We start from the raw sequence: 13,766 nt of genomic DNA, 5'->3' as shown, positions 1-13,766 counted from the left end.
GCTTTTAATCTTCCTGAAATTTCTAGTAGTCGATCAATTAACTTTCTTTTTCGTCGCAGGAAGTTCGATACGGCTTAGCAGCTAGCTCGTTTCGGGTGGGTGGGGGAAGATCAATTTACACTAACCCCCACCCATCGACCCAGCAGCTCAGAAACAGAGAAAAAAAAGTTAATTTCAGTATGTTTTAATTTACATTGATTTTGAAATTTCGGGTATAATTTTGGCCGGAATAATTTAGGACAGGCACAGATTTTTGTTAACATCGGGGAAGGCATAATTAAGTTTCAAAGAACTCTAATTCCCCTTATTCTGCTTTTAATACGTTCCCCAAACCAAAAAGGGGGAAAGAAAGTTTCATAATCTGCAGGAAAAACAAGATCTTGTACTCACGTCTTTCTACAACAAGCTTTCTTTCTACCACACCTTTATAGCCAAAGTTTTCAGTCTCGAAATGATCTTACCCGTGACTTAAATATTACCTGAGGACACACCTTTTCGCAAACAGTGCGTCACCCTGTAAATCTCATCTTCGGCGAACTCAAATATGCACCTGTGAATCTATACTTTTGTGTAAGTAGTTGGTCATCCTTTCCTTAACTGGACTAGCATTCGTGGACTTTATTTTGATGTTTCGAAGTCTGAGAATGTTGTTTAACTTCGATGGAAGAAAGATTACAGTTGGCACTGAACGACCATACAGCCACAGAACTGGTGTCGTTAACTCCAACAAGAAAAGTAAGGTGATTTACCTTTCTGCAGTCGTTTTAATGACGAAGTAAAACAGTAACCTACCGACGAACGATGTTAGACTTATTAATTAGACTTCGGCACTGACGCGCAAACAAAACGGAAGGCAATATTTTCCGGTAATTCTGTTAATCTCAGCTGAGATTGGAGTAAAGTGAAACGTGCTCTTTCATCTAAGCCTCGTTAATAACTTCGCGCAGAAGAGGACCCTGCTTGTTAATTAAATTAAGATCCCTCACAATAACCGACTTTAGTCAAAGGAAAAGTCCTTTGGCTAAGTCTCAGGCAACGTTGTTTGCAGAAAAGGTCAGTTAACTTTCCTATGAGTACACACGCGCTCGCTGTGTACCTTGTCTGAGACTCCAGAAATCCCAAGAAGTTTAAATAATCGCATTAAAATAGTTGCCAGAGATATAATTGGAACGTTTGTTAGTATTAAATTACAAAGGATTACTTCTGGCTCTGAGTGCGGCGCAAGAAGTGCACAACATCTTATTACAATTAAAAGCGCATCGTGAGCAATAATTGCTGTCACAGATTTAGAAGCATTTCCTGTTTTGTTGAAAATATTCTTTTGAAGGATTATTACTATTTTAGAAATGGATTTTTTTAATATAAGTTTGGAAAGTTAACAGAGAATTAAAAAGGGCTGTGAATTTTGAAACACGTGACGTATTCAAATTAGAACTGTTGTATTTAAATATATATATTCCTTCGTGGGTGGCACAGTTGGCAGAATCGCTATCCCCCCCCCCCCCACACGCACATCGGTTGGAAAAGACCTGGGTTCGAGTCCCTTTGATGACGAGGGGAATTTTTATGAGCTTTTTCATAACGTGGCTGAGTTAATCGGTCTCAGGGTAGGATGGTTTTATTCCCAGAAACTCACGGTTTTTCATCCAGCAAACAGAAAATCGACAACAGAACACACTCAATTTACAGACAACATACACGGAGCAATATGGCCTTAGTCGCTGATGCTCCTAAAACCCAATAATAACAACCACATTTAAATATTTTAATCTGTATATTGAAATAAAGATGAAACATCTTGAATTTTCACCTTTTCAGGCATAAAAATTCATTCATTGAAGTTTGATTTATTTACGCTATGAATCCAGAAAATTAAAATATATATATTTTTCCTAGTGGTTTTTCTCATTCCTCGAAGTGGACCCATCGCTCTTTGCTGAAATCAAAATTCTTGGAATGAAAAAGTTGTGTCAACATTCCTTTCTCATGTCTACGTGTCAGCTTACTTCCACGTTTCTTTCTAAGCAGTTTAAGAAACAGTAAATCAAAAGATGAAAGTTTGGCTTCTTCCACGTATTCGCTAGAGCCCTATAAAACCCACCCACGTGAGGTAAGATCTGATCACAAAATGGGAGACAGAAATGTGATGGGGTAATTTAAGACGCTAGTAATCGTCAAAAGATGTATCGATCGATTTTGAATTATACTTAAAGGAACTGAAGGCAAAGATTGCACGAACTGATCTTTTGGGGATAATGTTTGACAACGTGATGCTGCCGGTTGGGCACGTGTTCTAAAAGCAGTTACAAAAGAAGCGCTAGAGTTCTTCCCGTGTCCCGAACATCGGTCACGTTTTTTATTTAGAAAGCCACAGTATTTCATCAACATAAAAGGAAACAGGACATTGAATTTTCATATGCTGCAACAAACAGATGATATAATATTAGTGGAATGGATTGCTCTAGAACAATGCTGGTGCTGTTCCCTTGACAACAACCATTGGTCTTCTATGACGTTTATTCTTCTTGAGTCTGAACTATAAAGGATCGACCGATGGTGAAATATGCATCCGGGTAAAGTTTAAGAGTTTCTTTTCTTCTTTCGAATGCGCTTCTAGTATCATCATTTAGCGTCTGTTCCATAGTTATTTTGGCAACGTAGAGTGTAACAGAAATACTACCAACCAGTGCTCTTCTTTGCACCTCTTCTGACCGATGGGACAATAACGAACAATTGGCTTATCGCGTGATCTGCTTTCCGATTCTCAATTGAACGTGTTAGGCTCGCTATCTGGAAAAGATGATAGGTAACAATCCTTCCTTCCATCTCTCTCTCTCCTGTCTCTCTCTCTCTTTCGGCATTAATTCACTTTGAGTCAGCACCTAGTGGGAGTTAATCTTCCCCAAGAAAAGGAAGTCAGCGAATTATATTTACACATTTATCTTGAAGAATGCATCCTTGAATCGGTAGTTGATTTCCTTGTTGAAGTAGATTAAGTTTCACAGTTTTATCTGGATTTTCCTGATTTAGAATTAGCTTACTGGGAATGTTTCTTCGGCGTAGAGGAAAAGAGAGGAGGATTACTTGGCTCTGGGTTTTGAGCAACTAAAAACTATGCACGTGATAACCATGCATCTTAGTCAATGAATTTATACAGCTACAAAAGTAATAGAGTTGTATTTTCTTTTAAAGAACTGTTTTAATCAGTGGCGGCTTGTGGTTTTGATGTATGGGGGGTACTGCTTCTTAAAGTTCCATTAAATTGTCCTGGTTATAAGATATGTAGATATAGATGGTAATAATAATAAGCAAGTTAAAAATACTACAAAACATTAACTGGACACTTACCATTAATCAAGTTTTAAATTTGCCTTGGGTAATCTCGAACTTTTATTTAAAAATAAAATCCATTCTTCGGTTTTTATTTGTTGAATATAGATTAATAACTTTTTCATTCAAGCTTGGTGGACTTTTCAAACTGGCACTGCTCCCTCCACAGTTCCTTTGACTTATTTTATCACCTGTAGAAAATGCGTATTGGCAACCTGCCAACTAGGCATTGCCTCAACCAGTGGGGTCAAAATGTGGAACTGTGTAGCGCACAGTTCCATTTACGATTGAACTTCAATGTTGAAAACGATTTCGTGTTTTTACTCGTTTCTTATTGAAATGATTATTGGAAATAGAGGATGCGTGTCCTATATGCGGGATCTGTTAATAAAAATATTCTTTGCGTTGCATTGTACTTCACAACATTTCGTATAACTTCGTTGACTGTATAATTAGATTTAAAAAGCTGGGGGTGCTGCAGTTCCGCAGTGCCTACCAACGAGCCGACCCTGGTTTTAATACTATTAACTTACAGAGTTTCTGTATATAGGCTTTCGGTACAATTTTTCAAATCTCTATTGAGTTCAGTTATTGCTTATTTATATTTATTTTATTATCAGTTTTTCATCCGAAGCTCTTATACACCTGCTCTTCTTTGTCATTCATTATCACTCGTGAACACACGCTTGAAGAGGCAAAATATGTTAAAATGTTCTCATTTAATGTCATCTGTTTCTGCGCACTATAACCGAAAAATGCTATGTCCCAAAGAAACCCAGAAAAAAAAAAAAAAAAACTGCCATATTAGGACCACCCAAGAACTAACTTGTATACCCACATATATTACAAGTAATTCTTATTTCGCGAGCACATTTTGAACACCAACTTAAGTTCCTTAAGCCATCGAACAATTATATCTTCCGCTAGGGGTATCAGTAATATCAGTAATAGTATGTATTCTTCGATCGGTATGCTAGGCAAAAAACCCAAGTAATTGGGAGTCAAACACTATACCACTCTCGCCTGTGATCGACTAACTCAACCATATTGTGAAAAATGCTCATAAAAATTCCTCGCATCATTTATGGTATCGAACGCATGATTTTTCTGCCTGATGTGCGGGATGACTATGATTATAACCACTGTGCTACACGCCAGAGCCACACTTTCCGTTTCAACAGCATAATAGTAACTAGTTAAAATACTATTTTCACTAGTTACTATGACTCATCTGTACATATTATCTTATTACCTCTATTGACATTCTCGTACCCTTTCCGTTCTTAGTTTGCTTTCATGATTTTCTTCGAAATAAATGACCCGAAGACAAATCTAATTCTTCAGTCGAATTATTTTCCAGGAGATTTGGATTTTTCATCTGGCAAAACCAACCGACCATAGGATTCAATTTACAATGACTCTTCCATGAAGCTTTCTTGGGCAACCACCACGAAATCGCCTCTACAGCTTTTGCTGCTGGACAGTGCCAGATTAGGTACGCGGGAGTGCATGGTGTACATTTTTAATAAGGTCGCCGGGGCCTTGGGCCAACAGTAATCGTTCCTGTTAGTTGTTTCTGCCCCGTGACCTTGCTGCCCTTGAGCTCGGTCATCAGGTAAATGGCCAATGCGAAACACAATCCATTCTGCTAGAAGCCAGGAACAGGCGGAAGCAAAGTTGTTTACAATATAACTCCTGACATTGGCTTGATGAAGCATCCATACACCTTAAAGTTAAAGTTTCTCATTGGTGCGTCTATATGCTCGGTGTATTTGGCATTCATTATTCGTATTTTAGCGCGACAACATGTCTCTGCATTTTGCAATACACGCACTACAGTTTTATCGGCTTTCGTTTCACTTCTTGAACTAAAGAAAATCAGTTTAGTGTAAAAATACCTCATAATTGTCTTCCTGCTACAGCAACTTGTGGCCTTCCGTCCCAGTCTTTATCGATTGCATTCAAATACAAAACGAATTTGGAAGGCAAATTTAAAACTTGATTTTTGATTGTGTCTACATATCCGAAAAGACTGCTGCTTGGTGCTTGGAATAGAACAAAGTGTCATATTAAGGCCACCTGAGAACTAACTCATCTGCCAATGTGTAATATATCCAAGGTTTTCTCCACATAAACTCGAGTTTCTGTGTGGGGAAAGCTTAATAGCTTCACCTGAGATCGACTAACTCAGCCACAGAGTAAAAAAACATCCCATAAATGTCCCGAGCATCATTTACAGGATTCCACCCGGTATGGAGAGGACGATGATTGTAATTACTGTGCTACTCGCGCGGACACTTCGAATGGAATTTTTATTTTTTTATTTATTAGGATCACACGGAAAGTTATTTCATCTATCCATGTTTATTGTGTCTGTAAATTGCGTGTTTTCTGGTCGATTTTCTTGCTCTGCTGGACGAAAAACCCCGGGTTCCGGAGCAAAAACCTTGCTTTCTATGCCTGAGACCCACTAACTCAGCCACGGAGTGAAAAAAGCCCATAAAAGTCTTTTCCATCCGGTGTGGGGACGACGGTGACGATACCACTGTGCTACCCACGCAGATACTTCGAATGAAATGGTGTATGTTAAGCGATAAAGCAACTAAGGCTATGAGAAGCTAATTTCTCAGAAAAAAGAACGCTTTCCCGAGATCGACTAACTCGGCCACACAATGAAAAAATTGTAATTTGTAATATTTGAAATAATAAAAAACCCTATTTGCAATTACAGAGAGAGAGAGAGAGAAAGGTCAGGAGAAAATGTATTTATTTTTAGCATGTTCGAGCAGTAGTGGGCGATGATATGTTCCAGAAGGTGATATTTTACACTTTTACAACTTCTGTCATCTCTGTGTGATATTTTACTATTTTCACCTTCCTGCTTTTCCTTTTAAAGTCTAAGGTGTACACGGGCCGTTAATCTTCTCGAAAATTCCTCTTGTTTACTAGCAAAAGTACGAACGGCACACGGCATAAATGGCACTGAAGCCAGCAGCAGCAGTTCACCGTTATCAGAGGGGATTACCTTGGCGCAATTTCTCTTGAGATCCAAGCGCACGTCTGATGCAGCGGTAATCTATGTACTCCATTAACTGAGCTGTCATTTCTAGCTAGTTGGAGGTCTGAGATTTAGCGCGGTTGGCAGCTACGAAAAGAGGGGAGAATGTGTGGAAGATTCTGACATTTAATGCAATACAACGCGCACATATATCTAGCAGCGAACCCAGCTGAGGACATGCACGAAGATCATTCAGCGGAAGGATATGTAGCCAACCAAAGTGGCATTTGTAAATACACAGAAAACTAAAATATTCTGCTCGGGGATAGGCTCACAGCCTGGAGCTGAAGGAGTAGGGGTAGGGAGAGGTGGGGTATTCACTTATAGCGATCCTTAAATGCACTCTTGCTGGGAAGTGCAATTTCGACTCACCCATCTTGCATGCCTTAATTTGATCACAACGTGCTCATGAATATGCAAATGAGGACAGCTTTAGCGAGAGGGTGCATTGTCCGATTATGTTTAACATTAGCGAACTCACCGCACAAAGAATCCGGATTAGATTCATTAACGATGACTTTCGTTGTAGAATGTGTTTATTTTCCAATATCCACGAGAACCCTTGTCTAATAAAATCATAATATTAGTTTCATATGTGTTAATCCAATTCTATTGTTATTTATTATAGAAGGTTGTTTTTAGCAAACATCGAACTAAATTTAGACCTTTTTTAAACCTTTTCCAAAAAGTAAAAGTTTTTGGAAGAATTCGAATGAACTGACTTTATAGTAACAAAAACATCTTACTAACTAACTAGGCTTCCTACAAGCTTTCGTCTGGAAAAACTGCCATAATCGCTTTTTCTTATTTTTCTTCTTTATTCGTGTCTTTTGAACAGGAAAAGCAAAATAACATCATTAGTGCGTTGATGGCCACTTTAGGCAATGGGGGAAATCTCCACATAATCGAGTTACCTCTAGATGTGCCAGCTTAAAGACGCCAAGTTAAAATTGCATTCAGCAGTATCCAGCCATAGTTCACACAATTACACCGAAGAGGAGAATGTTTTGCCAATGCATCCTGTCTCTACATGCATGCATTTAATGGCGAATGAATAAATTTACCCACGCGATGTTCACCTGTAATTTAAGGTGGACAAATAAAAAAATTATAAACCTCTTAGCGCGTTACATACATCATTCATTATGTTATATGGAAAAGGTTCCATTAATCAGATCAGATCTTTATGCTTGTTATTTGTTATATGAAAGAATTATTGGGTTAAGATTATTCGTAAATGGAAGATGACACTTGCACTTTAAGTCAAATCATAGCACTGATAATACATTTTTTGTTGTTGTTAGGTTTTGTGCATATCAGCGACTTAAGGTACTTTGATTTGCTGGATGAAAAACCCGTTCTGGAGAATGGAAAAATAGCTTGTATCTTCTTATAATGCCCATGCGCTGGTTCCACAAAATAATCCCGTGCTTGAAGCCCGGTTTCCAATTTAATTAAAATATAAATTATTAAAAATTAAACTCTAAGCAAAGATTAAATAAACGTGCAAGAAATGTTTACTTTAGAACGTTAGCACGACCATTTTTCCTTCTTTTAATAAAGAATACTTAATTAGAAAATGGTTTGCTTAAACCTCTTTCCTTTCCTGCCAAGATCGAATTTATTTTCTATTGAAAAGTTGCCTAAGAAACCGAAATTGCTACTCATAAGTCTTCTTCCAAGTATTTATCTAAAGCTGTGAAAGTAATTAGATGTTCAGCAATTAATAGATACCCGATGCAATTACTTGTTGAATTGAAGAGACGACTTAATCGGATTTCTGTCCCTTTCTTTCTTTCTGACATGTGATATTTAAAACTTAACCGGGCGAATATCGCTTAAGTGCTCCTAAAGAAATGCTGAAGTTGATTTTTCTTTGTTCGTGTTTCTGTAGGTGGACACAAAATCCCGGCGTTGTTAAACTGAGTGGTGAATACACTCGGGTAATTAATGAATAAATCATTAGCCCTGGATCCATCTGCAGAAAACAGAGCTAATTATTTATTTTCTCCGTTTTTCTCGCCTGCTGATCTTTCTTGTATTATTCTACATTAGATATTTGAATATGGTATCTTAAAAAACATTTTATTGGTCGTATATCAGGCTTTAATATTTAACGCATGGGTTTTTTATCCCTGGATTTTCATTACTAGAAATACATACCCTTAAAGATACAGGATGCTATTGTTTGGAAATATATTTCAGAATTTTCAGATAGTTTAACTTTTGTGAATCGGGGACGTGTTAGTGTTTTGACAAAAGGCATGTATTGAGGTTCTCTTACATTTCCAGCAACGCAAATGAATGTGGTCACGGGTGTTGATAGAAGACGCTTGCTGATAGAAGCGTTTTACCGTGTGCACCGATAACCTATTGATTTTTCCATTATCTTCACTTTGACTAGAAAGCAAATGTCTCTCTCTTTCCGAAGATGGCTTCTAATCTTTGTACATTGGCTACTTGGAATGCAATCTCCTTTTGTAAATTGCCTTAACGGATGTCTGCAATGTTTCCTCAGCTCTCACTCTGTCTTTCATGGAAACTAGTTGATAGCAGTCTAAGCTGAAAGCTTTTGATTCTGATGTAAATAAATAAATAAATTTATTTCTTTTTATACTCCATATACACAACAGGGCCAAAAGTGTCAAAAATTCACTTCTTGAGGAAGCAAATATATCAACAAAACAGTAACCATGGGCCGTGCATTTGTTTATGATGTATGAATTCGAAGTAACATGTCTACTAGAGATCATGTAAGTCCTCCCAGAACTACAGCTAGTCCTGAGTTTATAAATCAAACTCTATATTATTCGTTATAGAGTATTTGTATACAAGGACTATTTGAAAAGTAAAGTAACAGATGGTTTTGTGGATGTTAAAACGGCAATTTTCATGAAGCCATTTGTTAGATTGGTGGGTTTATACAGTTTCACGTCAATCAGGAGTTCCAAGAGAGCATGTTACACTGAAATTCTTATAAAATCCAGTATCTGCAGCAGCTGCTACTATAATATTTATCGAAGAGAGAGTTATTAGCTAAGTTGATCTTCACGAACATTGAACAGGACGGCGCTGGTGGTTCAACGTGTTTTGGATGGATGAAGCCCATTTTTTGAACAATGGAGGACAAACATCCACAATTATTTGGGAGAAACAAACAACCATAATTCGAGCATCGAACCCGCTGTGCTCTGATGGCAGCATTTTTCTTTGAGAAACGCCGTGTCATTGGCTAGAACACCGGCATGGTCACGGATTTACAGCGTAACATTCAGTTAAAACAACCGCCCGTGTCAACTTTTAGTGTCTACTTGGAAGATATTGTCTATATAAAACCTCCTTTCCCACAAAATTAACACCAGCCAAATTTTGGTGTTATGGCGTTACTCAACTCTTGCGTATACAAAGGCAATCCGATATTTCCAGCGTTGAAAGATGCCATACAACTAAAAGTTGCAGCAATCCAAGAGATATGTTATTTTCCTCCTTGAGCGTGGTAATACCCAGCCTACACTAACTGTTGAAATTTAGCAGTGGACGCATTAAGCATATGTAGAAGAAAATTTATTACGGACCATGTCTCATTGACGTCACTTTGTGCATTCGCATATTGACGTCAATGAGACATGTGGCTCAATGAGAAGTATGTTTTCGAAGTAAGAAAAGATTTATTCCATAAACAAAAAAAAATCCAATAATCTATAGAATATTACTACAAAAACCCATTCCTCTGAGACTAAAAGTTCTTCCCCTAATTGAGTTTTAATTTTTTTTTTCGCACTTGTGGTAACACCCTGTATATCAATATAATAAATTATATATTATAGAGGTTGATTTTTTCCCGTCATACCATTTCATTTACCTGAAGAAGAAAAAATATTGTTTAGGAACAGAAATCAACACTTGAACCATATTTAGCAGCGTTGGGAAATTCATGCCACAACATGTTCAATGTGCCCTCCATGTTTATCAATAATGTGTCGCAGTCAGTGTGAAGTTACAAAGAACATGTTCCAATGTTTCCTTCGACACAGAAAAAATTTCATCATCAGCCACTTTATTCAGCGCAGAAATGGTCGTTGGATTATTCTGAAACATTCTATATTTGAGATAAAATGGACATCATAAAAATCCCCAGAGGTAAAATCATATGGATTTAAATCAAGTGACATTGGAGGCCACGCTACTCCTTTGCTATACACTTCAGGGTAGCGGTTAGAAACCACCCTGTTGTCAAAAATTTCATCCAAGAACTTCAGAACAACTCTTGCAGTGTTCAATGTTACCAATCAAATCTCAAAACTCTCTCTATAGAATAATGATATTGTTGACAGGAAAAAATTGAAGTTTATGAAACTGCAAAGAAAAGAATCTTATGGTCCGAAAGTACCTTTCCGATGATAAAATTCTCCAGACGCGATTTGGATAGGAAAAAATTGAAGAAAAACCATGATTTAATGGTACATCTCAATATGCAGCGCGAACCATAAATCACCTAACAATTTCCATATTTAAAGATAAAAGGTGAAAACTGGTTTATATATCATTGATTAACAATAACACATTGAGTATATGCTGTTGAAAATTTGTAAGGAGCTATATTCCTCATTGATGTCACATTGTTACAGCGGGTGGAAAAGACCTGAGTCCGAATCCTGTCAATGTGAGGAAATTTTATGAGCCTTTTTCACAACGTGGCTTAGTTAGTCAGTCTCAGGCGAGGGTAACATGTTTTTTCTCCCAGAAACTTGGGTTTTTCGTCCAGCAAAGGGCAAATCTACCACAGAACGCATGAAATTCACAGACATATTATATACGGCAATATCCATAAGTCAACACTTTTATTTCCACTTTTGAAGACAAAGGGTAAAAATTAGTTTATATAGCATTTATTAAACAATACAATCGGAACTGTAACCAAACAAATCTTTTCAAATATTATTTATAAAATTGGTGTCCTTTTGCCTAAATGCATTATTTTATGCGTATTTTGATATAATCATGGTTTAGAGTGGTACATATTTTTTATTTCAAAATAAATCCACAGAAAAAAAATTGTACAGCTTAAATCGGAAGATCTTGGAAGCCATTTGATGAGTCTGTGCGGTTCAATTCATATCCTAGAGAATTTTTCGCTAAGAAATTCTCTTAGAGTGAAAGAATGTGTTGAGGCGCATCTTGTATAAAATATAGTCTTTACCTTTAGTTCGGGGCAGAGATATTCGTGTAATATTGCAAGACAGTTGTCTGAAGCGATAGTGCCCTCAAAAAAGAATGGTCCAACCACTCCTTCCGAACGTATTCTCCCTAACTAAGCGCTTTAACGACTTTCAGTTGAGTGTTTATGAATTATGTGCTCAATAAACCCAAATATGGCGTTTGATACTGCTGTTTATTCATTTCAAAATTTTCTTCATCAGTCCAAATGTTTGACCATTCTTAAAGAAAAGAGTGAGTGGCACTATCAAATTTGTAGAAAAGTTCTCTACCAGAATTCTCTCTTCGCTACATCTTTCTAAGCGGCATATTGTGGCCATAGTTTTCAATGGGCCATTAAACCATCAACAACTTTCTGACGAATTTTAGGTTTCTGCAACAATAACAAAGAAAAAAGTCTTCGCGATAGCATAGTGTATATAATCATCGTCCTCCCTACATCTGATGGGAAAGGTCCGGGTTAGAATCCCATCAATAATAAGAGGAATTTTATTGACTTTTTTCACCCTGTGGCCGAGTTGGTTGAACTGCGAGAACAGCAAAGGTTTTTTTATTGAGGAAACTACGTTTATTTATTGTCCAACATTCAAAATAAAAATCATGACTTTATTGAATGAAATATTTAACGATATTCATTTTTAAAAGTGTAAAATAACTTGTTACTCACCCAACCTGGCATTGTGACTCGTAAAACCCTAGAAGTAACACGAAGGGGAAACAATTCCCACCGGGGGTTTTCCATTCGAAATTTTCACCTTTCCGGATCGCCTTTTTGATTGAAAAACGGATCTAAAAATAAAAAAAAAAAAAGTCTTAGGGAGGGTAATTTAATAATTATTATTTCTTAATTAGAGTCCATACATACTGATAATAGTGCATTCATTATGACTAAAAACATTAATTTTCCAGTTAGGTTTGACGCAAGGTCAAAGTTTCATTAAAATTGTAGCATTTCAATAATAAATTGCTTAAATCGACCACGTGATATAATAGTGTAGTCCCAATTAACTAATTATCTCACAAAAATCTGACAGTTTTGAAGCGAATACAACACTCAATGAGTGAAATCATTTTAGAATGCGATAATTATAGTATAGTATTTAGAAAGATGCTTCACAATATATTTTAAGTTAAATACTACATTTTAAAAAAAGATTTCTGCACGCGATATAAGCGTCTTTTATACACGAATCAAAGTCACTGACTTTTTGATCCTCGCCGGCAACACAGTGGTTATGATTGCTGCCCTTTCACATCGTGTGATAAAGGCCCAGGTTCGAATCATGTCAAAACGAGAGGAGCTTTTGATGGCTTTTCCTCACAGTACTTAGTCGGTCTAAGGAGAGGGCTGCACGGTGGTTGGATGAAAAACCCACGTTTTTCATCCAACAAAACAGAAAAACCGATCTCAGAGCAATTTACAGATTGGCTAACGTTTAAATTAATCTTAGTGATCATCTAAATAAACCTGCTCAATCCCTCCAACAGGGAACTTTGAACTTTCTATTTTATTAATCTACTTTGATTAATAAATATGAGTATTACGTGTCCATAGTTTAATTTGTGTTGGCAAAGTTATCATCTTGCAATATTTGTTTCATATGTTTTATCTTGTTTATCGTATGAGTGATGTTATTCTCTATCGCATTCTCTCCATGGGTTTTCCATGACTTGCCTGAAGAATATCCTTGTGGGCAATACGACTACATCTATGACGCAAATATTGACACATTTTTACTGCTTCGATGCTTACGCAAGTTTTAAACGGAAACTTCTTATCTCATAAATTTCTTCTTTTGTATTTGCTTTAATTATATCTTTTTAAAAATGTGATTTATAAGGTATTTTGTTCGAGGTGGAGCTTTGATTAACGAGATTGATTAGCGCGATGTCCGCATACGGCGGTCTCGCAATTATTAACCTAGACAAAATTGAATTCTGCAGCCGGATTACTTTGCAAAGATAAGAAGAAACGAGTAAAGCAAAACATTTGGTATTTCTCAATGATTTAATGGCGTTGAAAATGCCAACGTATCACGCATTAGGCTACGACCCTCCCGTGTCCAACTATCCGCCTCTTTTAACTGCCAGTCCTGTCTGCGTGCCATAATGGCACTGATAAATGATCAGCTATCCACCCGAAAGAAGATGGAAATATTCA

Source organism: Mastigoproctus giganteus, chromosome 4 (genome assembly GCF_048544385.1).
Source record: "Mastigoproctus giganteus isolate SK-2022 chromosome 4, ASM4854438v1, whole genome shotgun sequence".
NCBI classification, from domain to species: domain Eukaryota; kingdom Metazoa; phylum Arthropoda; class Arachnida; order Uropygi; family Thelyphonidae; genus Mastigoproctus; species Mastigoproctus giganteus.
Note: the sequence above shows the minus strand (reverse complement) of the source record.